Below are 17,144 nucleotides of genomic sequence, written 5' to 3'. Positions count from 1 at the left end.
AATTCGTCATCTGATTTTGTACAGGTTAACGTTTCCTACATTTGGTCCTGAAATTCCATCTAACGAAGCGATTGTTCTTGATATGGAACTTTTGCAGCATGTTCTGGAAACAGTTGGAGCAAATTTTATTTTCGATTGAAAATAAACACTGGTAAATAGGTTGAACGAAGATAACCTAAGTGCGAGTGGAAGAAGAAATTTAGGATGTTGTAAACGTATCTAGGACCCTATTTAAATATTCAGGATTTATGCCCTTATGTGGTTATATCAAATCATATCCTTATAAAGGCATAAGAATCATACCCATATTAAGTCATAGCCAATACAGTCCAAATACGGCAAGGCTACTCCCATAGACTCCTAAGTACAACACGTTCTTAAACAAACCAAGCCTCCAGCAGCCCGGGAATCCCCCCTGCTTCTGTATTGATTTGTCCTAGACCTCCTGGAGTCCTGAAAGAACTGCAAATTCTTAGTGACGTCTTATGTCCAACCTTATGTCAAACTCGGCACCTTCCAGGTATAAATATGCCAGCATCTGCCCTAGCAAAACACACGGTGGTTTGGAGCAGATCGGCTATCTACTTGCCCGACGCCCTGCTGAAACGAGTGCCGAAGGAAGCCGACCCTCCCATTGACGCACTGAGAGAAACGCTGTCTTTTCTCCTGCCAACGCTGTCTTTTCTCCTGCCGAGAAATCTAGCTCCAGTGTTTCCCTGTCACCTTCGCGGGTTGCTGGGAGATCGAGTTCTGAGAGAGAGATACAAGACCTCCTTCATTCTATAACCAAGGTATGGAGCTGATTAGACCCTTAGAGAATTCTTGATTCAGATTCTTGGCAAAAACTATCTTAACTCAAACTACAACCCATTTACTCCTTCCCACGTACTAGGCTTAGGTTAAGTACACCGGGGTAGGCGTATTTTAGAAGCACCAGTTGAGTACGTTTAGTCAACTTTTATTATTGTATGTATTTTATCCGTTTTAAGTATCTTATGGCTTAGAAACCATATAAATGCTTTTACAGTATTATTTCATAATACTCCTTTTACTGTACGCACTTTACTTTATAACAAGTATTGAAATTGTGGCAATTCACTTCTCTTGCATGAGAAAGAAGACTGCTCAATAAATAACCACTTTTATTGAAAACGCCCGTCTTTCTATTTCTCCACACTCCTGGTGAAACTAAGCATGCACGATTGACTGAGTGAAATAGTTATCTATTGTTTCCGCGACTCTGTAGATATACTCCTTGTTCTAGGGGAGCAAAGTTGTCATGTTAATGCGGTTGTCAGAAACTAATCCCTTCTTGTGAATTCGAGAAAGCTTCTAGTGACCTCTGAGCTAGCTGGCATTCATAATTAAGTCTAACATATTCAATAGAGACCTAGTCGACCTCAGTCGTACGTCTAAACTATCGTTTATGTTATTCCAATGCGCAGAGCCTATTCGGAATATAGGAACTACACTACACGGCGCCCAACGTTTGGTAAGGCGATAATTTAACGCTAGATACTAGAGTAACTCAGTCGTGCTTTTCACACAGACCCCTTTTCCGTAAAAACTCCAGTAGACACCTGGAGTCGGTGAAAGGTTAATATCCGCCAGGACTTAGTAGGCAGAGATTCCTATGTATTAGTTTTTGGTATAGTCAACGTTGAAGAATACAGTGTTCCAAAATATTGTGCACCTAATCTTTGTTTCCTTGAAACTTGCTCTGCAAACTTTCTGTCAGCAAAATGACTGGAAGTGAAGACGAAAGAGATGCTTTGGCAGCTCAACTTTTAGCGGAAGACACAAGTCTCCAACAAAATGAACCAAATGCAATACTCATCCCGGTACACATAAGGAAAACCATAACTATGAAACTTATAGAAAATGGAGTATCATCAAGGGGTGGGTCAGTAATATTTGTGGTAGAGGCACATGAATATAGGCAGACAGAGGTATTCTATTTATGGATACATTTTCCAGCCGCAAATGCTGTGACACGCGAGTTCCACTACTATAAAATAGAGGAATCTCCAGAGGAATACGCCCCTTTCGAGGACGTTGAAATTCCACTAACATACCAAGAGCATGAGCTCTGGTTTAATGGCACCCTAAAACATCAAAATCACATTACCAGGCTCGGTCCACTAGTTGACCAGGAGCCACATGGCCGGTTCTAGCCAGCTATACACCACATCCTGACATTGAAAAAATGTCAAGCGGAGAACTTTTAGTTCAGCTAAAACAACTAATTAAAATACATAGACAATTGGTACAATATGTCATGCAGACTTTAACAGTCCAACCAGCAATAAAAATTCCACAGTACACCCCTCACCAGGGGAACACAAATGAAATTACACCACAGACTATACAATCAGTCATTGGCAAATTACCCGCAAAAAGGAACACATTCCGTTCTGGTTAGCTCAAAAAATTACTCAGATAGAGGCAGTATTTCCTGATAGTACACCTCATGAAAAACACAGAATTCTGACAATCTGCCTACCAATGGGGATCGCACCACATGTGGAGGACTGTGACACTTGGGGAACAGTCTTTGCTTCAATATACAAAAAAACACATGGTGTTCTGTCTATGGCGGTTATACCAGACGTACTAAGACAGATTCAGAATGAATACGGTCCAGAGCCTGCTTTAAATCTAGGTATGAAGTTACTGAAGGACTTTAAGCAAGTCTCGGCTATACTACTAGCCAACATAAAAGGAGAAGCAGCATCTGTGGCTATCCGCCAAAAATTGAAACAAACAGATATAGCAGAACAACCTTATGAACTTGCCAGAATAATTGAAAAATCGTATGAAGAACTAGGTAGAGATAGTTTGGGTGGGAAACCACTAAAACAACAACTAACTGAAAATCCTGAAAGAACCTTTATCAAGAATAATCTCAATACTCCAAAAAAGAAGTGGGAGGCTAATAAACAAATTACTCCCAGAGAAAAACAGTTTTAGGCCAGAGGAGGGTCTCCCCAACGGAGAGATAGATCTTCAGAACGGGGGGGGGGCAAGTCTCCACAAAGGGAGCCCTCTGAATAAAGATACAACCTTAGAAATAGGGACAATTTGAGAAAACCTGACAGATATCAAGATATTGATACACGTCCCTCTTGATCTTTTCAGACTTCCTCACAGAAATCGGAAAGAAGATGACGGTCAGAACATAAAGAAGAGCGCGTCAAGTCCAAAGACAAGGAACCTGCTCATCAAAGTAAAAAAATACAACTTCCCAAATAGAAGGTAGCTAGTATTATAATAAAACACGCAGAGGATTCTGAGGACACAACTCAAGAATGGAGAATGAGCCCAGACAATGCTAGACAGCACAGCAGAAGTGACCATAGCTCGCAAGATCCTGATGAATCTTCTGGAGACAGTGGACACGAATGAATACATTCAAGTGGAAACTGCAGACACCAGAGTTAGTATACCCCATAAATTATATGAAATAACATTACGTATAGAGGGGCACAAAACTAGGAAAATAAGAGGTCTCTTTTGGGAGTACCTATCTAAAGGCTAGGACATCCTTCTAGCAGAGAAAGACTGGCCACCAGAGTTTGTTAGGGAGAGCCCACATGGCGAAGAAATGATTATGCCTGCCTTCTCAAAACACATTCCAATTCATAAAAAATATACATATGCTAGAAAATGGGCAGTGGCCCAAGCCCCTGCATTATATAAAAATCATGTAGGATGGGATGAGGATTCTCCTCACCATAAAATTCAGTTAAAAAATCAACCTACTGCTCAAAGGCAGTATCCTGTTAAGCAAGAAGCTAAAAAAACAAGTCATGGAGATCTTAGATCAACTTGAATACCAGGGGGTGACTGAAACATGCACCTCACAAATGAACAATCCTTTGTTTCCTGTCTCCAAACCAGACGATTCATATCGTCTATTTTTGGATTACAGACACCTAAACTCGTGTTGCTAAACATTTGCAGTACAAAACTCACACAGTACAGCACTAATGAATAACATTGTGCGCAAAAAATATAAAACGACATTAGATATTTCAAATGGTTTCTTCTGTCAAAACATTGCACCAGAACGCCGGTATTTGACCGCTTTCTCCAGTATGGGGGCAGAGAAGCAATTTTGTCGTCTCCCACAGGGATTCAAGAATAGTCCACGATTATTTTCAGCCAGGGTAACAGAGTTACTACAAATGTATGATGATGAGGCATTATCTTATGTCGATGACATCTATCTTACAGACGATGACCTGGAGAGACACTTGAAAAGAGTGAACACCATTATACTTGGGTTCGCATCTGAAGGGTACAAATTCAACTTTAAAAAATCACGAATTGCCCACCTAACTGTCCTATTTTTAGGATATGAATTATCAAGTGAAGGCAAAAGCCTAGCAGACAACTTTTTAGAGAAGTGTGCAGTACTCCAAGCTCCAAAAACGCTGAAGAACTTACAATCAATTCTAGGTTTCCTGAATTTCGGAAGAACTTACATTCTAAACTATGCAGAGAGGGTTAAATCTCTCTATGAATTAATAAAACCTGATTTCAAACCAATTAATTGGACTCAGAAACACACAGAAATTTTACGATCATTACAAACAGGCATGTTAACTAAAACAAAACTGCAAACGCGCGCAAACGAACGCAACCTTGTAATCCGAGTCATCCGAGGAAGATGCGGATTCACGTGCCTGACCTCTAATGAGGATGAAACGGTACCAATAGCTTATAAATCACACTTGTACATACAAGCTGAAATGAAATTTAGTTCTACTGAAAAAAATTCTGACTGCGGTTCAAACAGTTGTAGCAAAAGAAAGAGCCCTCGCACAAGGTAAACGTATAATAATCGTTACACCAGTACCTGCCCTAGAGGCAGTAACAAGAGCAAGCATTCCGAATGCTAAAGCTTTGCATCCGAGATGGATACAATGGGTTAATTTTCTTGCTGCATTAGACGTAGTATACGAATTTGATCCTAACTTGAAAACGCAAGAATTTCTCCAATATGAATATGAATGTCCTCTGCGGGTTGAGATCCTGCCTCTGGAACATTACGGCTGTATAATATATACAGACGGTTCAGCACAACCCGCAGTTGGGGGTAAACAAGCTTATAGTGCTGCGTGCACGATTGTCAAAGGTCGTTGGCACAAAGGAAAATTCAGACCATTGGTCACTAAAACTCAATCACTCGGAGACTGTACAGCTCAGCGAGCTGAACTACAGGCTTTTAAGATGGCGCTTGAAAATACCGATCGCGAATTCCCCACACTAATAGTGTGCGATTCATATTACTGCGTCCAGTCTTACAATGAATACTTGCAGAACTGGGTTCAAAACGGCTTCAAAGATGCAAAAGGTGGCACAATCAAGCATAAAAAGCTATGGGAACACGTAGTTCTGTTACAGAAAGAACTACGAAAGACTCACGTGATACATACACAGAGTCTTCAACGTGATGGCGTTCACGTTGCAGGGAATTCATTGGCTAAGAGAGCCACTGCGGCAGCTATTCAACCGGCTTCAGTAGCTACAAAAAAGCGTTCTAAAAAACAGATAGATGGAGAAACCATGCTGGCAGTAAAAGCCTCATTAAAAGGTGACCATGCGGCATTACCTCCAAATTATCCACTCAATATTACATACATAATTGATGCGAACTCCGTTCACTTTGCTCGAATCCCTGGAGTGGGGGACAGAGTAATTCCAAACATGAACCGGAGGGCTTACTTGATTCAAGAAGCACACATGGGAATGGGTCTGAGGCACCAAGAGATCTTGAAATCTCTAATAGAATTACAATCACAATACTGGTGGCCGGGGATGAGCGTGCAAATTTATAATTTTGCAATGAACTGTAAGGACTGCAACAGAGATCGCAGTTGTGAACCGGACCAGATACCAGCCCAGACACCTCTATTAGACAGCATTAGGCTATCTACATGCAGAAATCCACACGTAAAATTGCGATCCCATAAATATTAAGACGAGATTCATTTGGATGTGGCCCCAGCACTCGGCTGACGCCAGAACTGTTATAAAAGATTTGCGAGTCTTTATCGGCACATACGCAATTGGCATGCTACATTCTGACCAGGGTCCTGCGTTTAGCTCTCGAGCTTACAAGGAGGCCATGACCAGCTTGGGCATTGCATTGCGGTACTCTAGTCCATTCCATCCTGAGGGAAATGCGGTAGTGGAGAGAAAAAACTGTGACATAAAGCAATCTATAACAGCGAGGGTATTAGGTTCGGGTGATGAGTGGGTCAAACATCTAATAAGTGTCCAACGTAGTCTTAATAATCTGCCAAGAAATTCTCTGGGGGGAATCACTCCATATGAACTTTTGTTTGGTACAAGAATGATAATCGAAGACCTCGATTGTCAGACTTCAGTGGTGGAACAAAAATCCTTTGATATCAAAGATCGTTTGGCTGTTTTACAGGACTTAAATGAAACAAGAAGAAGTCTAAGTAACACAAAGCTAAAGCCAACGACCACTGAAGAAAAACCACCTGTCCCAGCAAGACCTGTCTGGATTCCAAAGATTGGGGATCTGGTCAGAGAAAAGATCGCGGTGAAGAAGGAATTTGGGCCTCCTTACAGAAAAGCAGTACCTGTCTTGGCAATCAGTGGAACAAGATCAGTAATACTACCGCCCCTTGCTGGTAAAAAGGAGAACAGAGTTGTATCAATCGACCTGGTAAAACCACAATCATGTGGCCAATAATAAGTAGTAGGCCCAGTGGACTCCCAAAAAGTAGCAGAAGACCAAACCTTGCTACAATCCAAAAGGTTCAAACTGAGAGACTAATCACATTTGATAAACCTGCAGTAGATAAAAAAGGACTATGCAACAAAGCCATGGAACTTGTGCCTCTTGAGACCCAAATTGCAACAGTTCGTCAAGAAACACCTGTCTACAATGATGTAGCCTCTGACCATACAAATCCAAAGATTAATGACAATCCGGAAGCTATTCCAACAATTGACAGAACTGCATCTGGCTACTTCATCAATTTCGATGACTTTTCTGATGATCCAAGTGAACATGAGGACAAGCCAGCAAACAAGACTTTCAAAGACAAAATTACAGAACTCTTTCATCAACTTGGAGAAACATATCTGATTTCACCATGGATTGAATTGTGGATTGTGTTAGGTGTACTTTTCCTTCTGCTCTGGCTCATTTTGGTTTTAAGCTTGGGAAGAATGATTGAGGGAAAATACAGTACAATGGACACAGCAAGTCAGAACATCAACTTGCTTCTAAAACCTCACAGATCCTCTCACATCGAAAAAAGAGAACTATCATCAGTGAACATCACAGCCATTCCGATACCTGGTGGTGTAGCATGGGACACAACTGATTACGAAATCTATGGCCCGGTTGAACTCTTGAAATATCCACATCAGTTCAAGGTTTCCTTAAATGACTTTGCATTACCTAGTACTTTCTCTGATGATTGGGACTTTGAAAATATTAATAATATGATGTCAGATTTAGAAATGTCAGCAAAATTTACAGAACATAATTATTTACAAGGTTCATCAAATTATGAAGAAATGTATTGCTTTAATCATTATGGGCATCACTATTTGCATAAATCTGCTAATCCTAGAAATGTTTTTACTTATAATCAATTGGAGCATTGTCCAACACCGCCAAAAGGCAGTCCAAAAACATTTTATGAGAAATTCCCATACTTCTCAGGGTTTAATAACACTGATCCAGAAACGTTTTATTTTAAAATTATGAATAGGACAGGAATGAAAAACATGTTGACAAATACTAAACTGATTTATTCTGAAAAATTTTATGAAAAAATGTCTACATCTGGTTTTAATTTTGGAAAAACAACATTGAGACTAAAACAGTCTGGGGTACAAAGGACTGGCAGGTACAAGGTTTAGAATCATTATTCAGAGCCTGCATGATCCCAGAACAGATAATATTCCTGAATGACATAATTCAACAAACAACCTGTCTTGGCCTAGCCAAAATAAAAGACTTAAACAAACCGTCTATTCCAAAGCCCATACCTGATAGTAATAGCACTACAGATGTGGAGATAGACGTATCCCATATTTTACACCAAAACAGAACAAATCCTGATTGGAAAAAAAGGTTGATCTGGCCCACAGACACTAATAACTGTCAAGATAGATTCCTGAACAAAACACAGGGGTTCAAACAGAATAGGCCAGACCCAAGATATTCCCAGAGACAACATCCAGGGATAATAACAACATACAGTGTAGAAAAACTATGCCTCGAATGGCTACAGAAATCCACACTACATGACATTAACCGACACTTGACTTAACTTAAAGAAGGTGCTGACTTGCGAGATTTCTCACTGGGACCTCGCAAACAGCGTCAAAAACGTTTCATATACGCCGGTATATATGCTGCTTACAACGAAGCTTGGAAAGTAACGCAAATTGAAACTGCTGAAAAAATACGAGAAATTTATCGTATTAATTTGGAAAAATCACTGTCTGTAGTGGACAATGGGTTAACGACTCTGTCCTCCAGAATTTATTCACTGGACAGCATTGTATCATCTGCTATTGATATAATAGAACAGGATATGCTAATGTTACAACATGGCCAGTCCCAATTAAGTTCTATTGTACAGTTAGGCTGGACGTTACAAAACCTCCGTTCAGGCTACGTGCCATGGCGTCTAATCAACACACCGTCATTATTTTCTATCTTTAACCTTACAGATAAATAAATCTCTTTGGCACAAAAAGGAGCAGACTATACGGTGCTGAGCATTGAAAAACTAGAAAGATTAAGGGAAAAAAGAGGTATTTCTCAGTGGTAACAACTGTAAAAATTCACTAAGCGGTACACTTCTGTGTCAAGGTATTAACTTGCATGGAGCCTGCGAAGGTTCATCAAATAACCTTTCATGTCACCTGCACGGCACCCCTGCAACACAGATAGAGCCTTTTTTTAGACAACTTTCCAACGGCAGTTACGTTATAATAAGTGACCACAGCTGTTGTGGCATGGTGCCAGGAACGACCTAACTCGTGAGCGTTACTTCCAGGGTCACTTGCTGTATGCAAGTATTGTATCCAAACAGCAAGCCAGACAAGGAGGCAGCAATATGGCCTTCTCTGAATATCTCTTCTATTCGAATTGATACTTTAAGCAGAATGAAGTCTATTCTTTTACAAACAACTGTGCCTTTAACCTCGTCTAGAGAAACGTATGATCTGCAAGTTGCTAAGACAGCAGCAGAGATACATGCATTATTATCGACAAATTGCCCAGTGCATTTCGTAGAAATGTTAAGCCAAATCCTAAACATGTCAGATACCCGTGGCATCGCACATGTGTTTAAGACAATTTTTTCGGGACAGTTAGCACCCTTTGAAGCAGTCCTGAGCATCTTCCCGAATTTTGTGCACTCTGTGTTCGGCGGCCTGCCTCTCATCTTGGGACTCGTAGCAGGAATCTTATTTTTGTTCCTTCTGCTCCGATATGGCAAGTCAAGTCACAGACAAAACTCAGGCTACAATGGAAGAGACGATCCTAGCAATGCGATACCGAAGCGGATTACTAAAGTCCTCTGCTTGGCTCGGCTAAGAGATCTGAATACTACCTGGTTTCTTTCATTCAGACCAATCTGGCAAGATTGCATCTTACCTGTTCTACGATGCCTGCTCTGCGGAGAAGAATGCGTGTTGGACATCTGTCTCACACTCCCATCAGCAGTACCTATGGATATCGATACTTTGCTTTGTTCGGTAACGGCTCATGCAACGTGTTATCCCCAGCGGCTACCTATTCTGATGACGGCATTCGTTCAGACCTCACCATTACGATTAGGTGGCGGTGAGGTATGGGATGAAAGCGGCACACAGGTACAACCTTCTGTGACCATTGCTGATCTAGACACTGATGACAGCAATACTTCTCACATATGCACTATTTCTACTTTTTCAGACTTGGTCCAACTCTCACCTACTGTTGTAGACGAATTATTTGCCACCCTGTCTGAGTTAATGTTCTCTCCTACCAACGAGAATAACTTTAAAAAAACAAGAGCACGCAACGTTCCATGAACTCTGAATTCGGCCTTCGGTTTTGATAAGCAAAACGCCTAAAAAAAACATTGGAACTATTTTTGTTCCCTGAAAACTCCAGGAGTTCTAGGACAAATCAATACAGAAGCAGGGGGATTCCCGGGCTGCTGGAAGCTTGGTTTGTTTAAGAACGCGTTGTACTTTCTAGGAGTCTATGGGAGTAGCCTTGCCGTATTTGGGCACGTACTAGGCTTAGGTTATGTACACCGGGGTAGGCGTATTTTAGAAGCACCAGTTGAGTGCGTTTAGTCAACTTTTATCATTGTATGTATTTTATCCGTTTTAAGTATCTTATGGCTTAGAAACCATATAAATGCTTTTACAGTATTATTTCATAATACTCCTTTTACTGTACGCACTTTACTTTATAACAAGTATTGAAATTGTGGCAATTCACTTCTCTTGCATGAGAAAGAAGACTGCTCAATAAATAACCACTTTTATTGAAAACGCCCGTCTTTCTATTTCTCTGCACTCCTGGTGAAATTAAGCATGCACGATTGACTGAGTGAAATAGTTATCTATTGTTTCTGCGACTCTGGAGATATACTCCTTGTTCTAGGGGAGCAAAGTTGTCATGTTTATGCGGTTAGTAGAGGAAGCTCTCCCGCCTAGTGCGTCTGAGGCGAGTCAGGCATCTCAGGGGCCAGGGAGGGGCTGGGAAAGAGCGAGAGACCCCCCAACGATATCCCCCCTGTCTGGACTGCCGCCCGCAGAGTAATTCCCCTGACGACGGGCCATGCCCGAAATGCATTGGGTTGTGTGATGTGATAACACACCTGAATATACGTATGGAGTACAGATAACTGATGTGTACCATCTACATCAAAATCCTGATATGGATATGAATAAATTATACATTTGAACATTCTTTTATCTTGAGTACGAACGACTTTACAATTGAACTAATGAATCAGACCCCTGGTCTTTTGAAAGTAGTGCGTTGGGTTGTTCTCTCCCTAGGCGGGAGAGCTTCCTCTACTATGTTCATTGACACACTGCAAGGCTAGACAGTGTTTTTCACCCTTCTGCACACGAAAACCCTTTACAATTCTTCACCATTAAGGAATACCCTTGCTGTGCGAGTACCACTCTCTTCTACATGTTTATGCGGTTGTCAGAAACTAATCCCTTCTTGTGAATTCGAGAAAGCTTCTAGTGACCTCTGAGCTAGCTGGCATTCATAATTAAGTCTAACATGTTCAATAGAGACCTAGTCGACCTCAGTCCTACGTCTAAACTATCGTTTATGTTATTCCAATGCGCAGAGCCTATTGGGAATATAGGAACTACACTACAAGGGACTCTCCATAGAGGAAGAAGAAGGGCTAAGGAGGTATTTCCCGGACTGTGTCAAAGTGGAATTGAACTTGTAAATAGGGGACATCCAGCAATCTTGCGTACTGATTCAAACTGGGTTGCAAGCAGCTGAAGGAGGAGAGACTTTGAGTATACATTGCTGAAATCGAGAACTTTGAGAACTCTTCTGGGACCATGGGGGCTGGAAATCCAAGTTGTAGGTCGAAGTGTGTAATAGGTACACTTGTAGGTGGAGTGATAGTTTCTATAATTTTGGTAGTTGTAGTCTCATACTTAGTTCCACATAAGCAGGCAGTTGAGGTTCAGGCAAACCCTACACCTAGCACTTCTAGCCAGAAAGATAGTGCCCTGAGGGAGGAGAGGCAGAGTAGAAGAGAGGGATACTCAGAGGAGAAGTAGAACAGGGAGGATCTTAGAACGAGCTCTGTAGCTTCGGCTCCCCACTTATGCAAGTGAGTGAACTTCTAAGGAAGACCTCACTAATGACGCCTTTTTTCTTTCTTGCCTGGGTACGATGTTAAGTAGGGATGTCACCTTAGTGATAGTGCAGGAACAGACTAACTTTTCCTTTCTAGGTTAATGAGTTCCAAGATACAGTTCGGAATCGAAGTGGGGTGCTTAATGCTTCTAGAGTTAGCGATCCTTTTGATTTTGAGCCAGATAAGACTTTTGAGTAGGATTATGCTTGTATTAGTGCCCACCTATTTCCTTAACCTCGTATTGAGGTGTTTGTATATTCAGTTATTTTTGGCCTTGTAATAAATTCTCAAAATGTATTTCGTAGTCAGTGGTTTTTAAATTGAACCGTATTGAACATTGGGAAATTTACGAATGCAAAGATATCTCTCCTTTACACTTCTTAGCAGAAAAAAGGTCCAAAAAGATAAGAATCGGGTTCCATCACCCATATCTATGAGGTCATGCGAAGCCACTTTGCGTGGCTTTTTATGGCCTCATAGATATGGAGTAAGACAAAGAAGCGTAAGTCGCTGCATTGCCTTACTCTGAGTCAAAGAGGTGTTCCATGGGCGTTGTGGTGGGTGTTCCCAAGCAATGCCCATGGATTTTGACACACTCCCAGATTTACAGCATGGCATACATCCTGGAATGCATCTAAACCGTGCACCTCCCCAGAGCAGGCGTAACAAGGAGAAATGTTTCCATCTCTTCTTGTTAGTTCCTCTTTCTATGTGTGCTGCAGCACACATAGAAAGAGGAAAACGCTTCTTAGGATTGTTTTTGTGCAGGACTGTCCCCCTTCCTGCACAAAAACAATCCTGCCAACAACGCAGGCACCCTTGCACCACATGTGCAAGGGTGCCTGCACTGGCGGACAACTGCAAAATGTGTGCTGGCTGAAAGTACAGGAACGTACCGTATCTTGTAAATACAGTGCATTCCTGCCATTTTGAATTGGCGTTGGGCGGCGCTGCCCCACACCAGTTTCTTGTAAATAAGCCCCTAAATGACAAAGACCTCCTGCGGTGCACGGGGCAGTTACATACAGCAAACAGAACTGTGTAAATACTTCACCAATCGATCAGCATCTGCCTTCTCATCCTCCCAGATTGTTATTATGAACCGGAATGTGGCGATGAGTGGGTAGATGTTTACTCCTGCTATGGTCATTGTTCATCGTTTATATTTGTCCCTTGTTTTAAAGTCAATTTTCCAGAAATAATGAACCTATTCATCCTCCTTCCTCCCTTCCACTGGGGATTTAGAGGCAACATATTGCTGCCTTTCGACTAAACAATTCTTGTTCCAGTTCTGCTCCTCTAGCATGGTTTCATCGCAAGTGCGTGTCTAAGTAGCTGCTGTCAGATGTTGTTGTTTTCGGTCCACAGCTCACACGATAAGCTGCAGCCCCTGGCATGCGTGTCCTTGGATGGCCTGCGACTTTCATCCCTTTGTCAGACAAACGAGGAAACGCATCTGAATTATGTTCCATTATTGCTTAACTTGAGCTCATTTGAAAGTCAAAATACTTTCACAGAAGCAGTAACACGCTTGTTTTACATTTTTAGGCTGAAAACTGTTTATCGGTTTACAAAGTGTTACCACTTACATCCGAAGGCCGGCGTTCATGTTATATGGAACAGGTAGGGTTTTTACATTTTTGAGATATAGGTACTTGCGTTCATTTGCATAGCATCCGCAATGGGTTTCAAATGAGTCCATAAACACTGGTTCCTGTGGTTGGGACAGACTACTCACCCTCTCTCATCGTAAATGACGTCACAGAAAGTTACATTCCAGACCCTGTATGTCATCGTTATCCTTACCCCCACTTTACTCTCTCCCACCTCCTCCATTTAACTTTTTTAACTATCTTTATTGCAAACAGCATAACATTGATTGATAACAGGTATACAATCTACTTCTAAAAGATGCTAAAGCTAAGCGTATACTTCCTATTAAAAAGCCGTAAGCCAGATTGCTAAACCGCAGGGTTTAGCTTTTTCCATATCAGTTGTGGAGGTGCAGCATTCTCACCTGAGCTATCACGATACCCACTATTGGACGGGGTAGTTACTGCATTTTCTGTGTGTTGATTGTTGATTGACCCTGCTGTTGACGGTGGTGGAAGTTGCTACCAGCTCTTGGGCAGGAGTCTAGTTGTGTCATTCATTACCTGTTACATTAAAGTGCAAGGCATTCAAACCTGGAAGGCAAGTATTGAGGGCACAGGCAAGAGAAGCAAGGAAGATCCAAGCAAAAGGTTTACTAGGGGCTTGTTCTGGTCATTTCTTTCTCCCATCCGCTACGGGGCGGTCTGAGCAGGTATGGATTCCTCCGTGTTCCTCCGCTTCGCAGCCAGTCACAACGGGTGTCCCGCAGGGCTCTTCCCTTAGTCCCCTTCTATATAATATCTATATGACTCCCCTGATATATTTAGCGGAGACGTTGGGTGCTAAGGTGCTGGCCTATGCGGATGACACTCAGTTGCTTTTCACCTGGGCAAAGGGGGAAGATTCTGTGCTCCGGGCCCAACACTGCCTGTCATCTATTTTTAAGTGGTTGTCAGAGGCACAGCTTAAATGTAATGAGGGGAAATCAGAGATCTTACTCTTTGGTACATTCCCTGTAAATTTTAGAGAACAGTTCTGGCCACCTGAGTTCCCATGTCCCACCTCCACTGGGCAGCCAGCAAAAAATCTTGGGGTCTGGTTCGACGAAGATCTCTCTTTTGCGGACCATATTAAGAAGCTGGCTGTTTCGCCTTATTGAAATCTTTCAGATGCTTTTTCCCCTCCTGCCTCCGGCGGCAAGGCAAACAATCACTTGCGCATTGATCCTGTCACGGCTGGATTACACGAATGCCCTTTTCACCAGTATTCCTGGCTACCGGCTGAGGAGGCTTCAGGTGGTACAGAATACCGCAGCCAGACTTTTATCGGGTCTGTCATCCAGGGATAGTGTTCATCTCCAGCTACGATTGTGTCATTGGCTGCACCTGGCTGCCAGGGTGAAATGCAAGACATTGGTCATGGCACACCATGCGCTTCACGGGCATGGCCCTTTCTATCTACAGAAGCGCGTTTCTTTTTATGCTCCTACTCGTTTTCTGCGCTCCTCGTCTTTACTTCTGGCCCAGGTCCCGCGCTTTAAGCGTCAGAGGATAGGGGGCTGTTCCTTCTCAGTCAAAGCGGCAGTTGCTTGGAATGCCCTTCCTCTGGGCCTGCGCACCATCCCGGACCTTAGTGTATTCAAGAAAAAACTGAAGACGCATCTGTTTATGTGAAGCCCGCTGCCATTCCCTATGGTTCTGCGCCGGGACACTCCCGAGTAGCTGAGCACGTAATAAGTTCTTTTAACATAACATAACATTTAACATAATTACTACATAGTGTTCCTAGATAACCCAACACTGAAAGGACGAACAACTAGGCATGACAAAGGTGCAAGAAAAAGGCGCACCTTAGAATCGGGAGTTACTCAGGGATCGCTATCAGTGTGTATTCTCACTAATGACCCCATAACGTAAGCAATATTCTATTCTGTATGTCAACCTATAGTGCGGATTATTAATGTTTCACCCCTTGTGGCACCAGAGGTTGATACCTTTGTGTGATTTTACTAATTTGTATTGCTTTTTCTGAGACTTTTCTCTTGCATAAGACTACGAAGTGTTCTAGGTGATTTCCCATCTAGAAAAAGCTGAAAGTATATCAGGTACCTCTCTTAGGGTCAGATTTACGAAATTCTTATTTTGCATTTCCTAAATAGTGATTCCGTAGCAATCACTATTTAGAAAATGCAAAATGATATGCACAACATTTGCGATTTCCTGGTAGCGATTCCTGCAGAGTAGGAAATCGCAAATAGGAAATGCTATGGCATTCCCACCTATGGGCTAAATAGGAAATGGTTTGCATTCCCTAAATTGCTATTTCCAAATAGGAAATGGCAGTTTAGAAAGTCCAACCCCAAGGGTGCCTCTGACTTTAAGGACACCCTTGAGGCACCCCAAATATCGGAGTGCACATGTAAATGCACATATGTCCTAAGGGTATATGTGCACTTCATGCACATTAAGAAATGCATTTTTAAATGCATTATTTAATTTTGTACATGATTAACATCGGCTTTGAGTCAATGATAAAAGTATTTGCTAAATTCACATTTAGGATATGCTTTGTAGATGTGCTTTAGGAATTGCATATAAGTAATCCCTGTTTGTCTTTCATAAATTGCAGTAGCAAGTTGCAATTTGTCCGACCGGTTTTTGGCTTTTGTACATATGAAAAGGCTGTTTTGCATTTGTTAATGGGCCGAATTTGTGATTCAGTCCGTTAAGAAATGCAGAAAGCTTTCCTACATCTGGCCCTTAGTATCATGGTTGGTACCTTTAGGTAAACATTAGTGAACCTAAACAAACCAAACCTGAAGTGAAATTGCCACATTTTATCCGGGGTCAAGCTTATAATTTTTGGTTTACATAAAATTCCTTCAAGGTTCAACTAGGTGCTAGCAGCTTTCTTTGACCTAAGCACAGTCTTTTGCATTTGTAAATGACACCATTAGTTTTAACCATCATCCAGGAGAGACTAAATGGTTCTCAAAATCTCCAATTAGCTGGTATTGTATCTTGCCATGACGTGGTAACAATCAAATAGTCAATCTCAATCAATCAATCAATCAATCAGCATTTGTTAAGTGCGACTACTCACCCGTAAAGGTCTCAAGGCAGGGGAGGGGGGATAGCAGGCTCCAGACCATCAAGGGGGTCTGTCGAAGAGCCAGGTTTTGAGGTTTCTTGCGAAGATGGGGAGCAATGTTGCCTGTCTGAGGCGGAGCGGCAGGGCGTTCCAGGCTCGGGCTGCAAGGAAGGAGAAGGAGCAGCCTCCCGATCTGGTCTTTCTGGTGCAGGGGACCACAGCGTAGGAGAGCTAGGCAGATAGTAGTGTCCTCTGGGGTGTGTGGAATTTGAGTCAGCTGTTCAGGTATGCTGGTCCGGTGTCGTGGAGGGCCTTGTGGGCGTGGGTGAGCATCTTGAAGGTGACTCTAGCTTCGATGGGGAGCCAGTGGAGTGTGTGCAGGTGCTGCGAGATGTGGCAGTGTCTTAGCAGGTCAAGGACCAGTCTTGCGGCGGCGGTCTGGATGTTCTGTAGCTTGGGTGTGAGGTTTTTGTTTATTCCGGCGTAGAGTGCGTTGCCGTAGTTGAGTTTGCTGGTGACCAGGGCATGAGTGACGGTCCTTCTGTGTTCGAAGGGGAT

Source organism: Lissotriton helveticus, chromosome 4_1, assembly GCF_964261635.1.
Source record: "Lissotriton helveticus chromosome 4_1, aLisHel1.1, whole genome shotgun sequence".
NCBI lineage: Eukaryota > Metazoa > Chordata > Amphibia > Caudata > Salamandridae > Lissotriton > Lissotriton helveticus.
The sequence above is the reverse complement of the archived record's forward strand: the minus strand, read 5'-3'. Positions refer to the sequence as shown.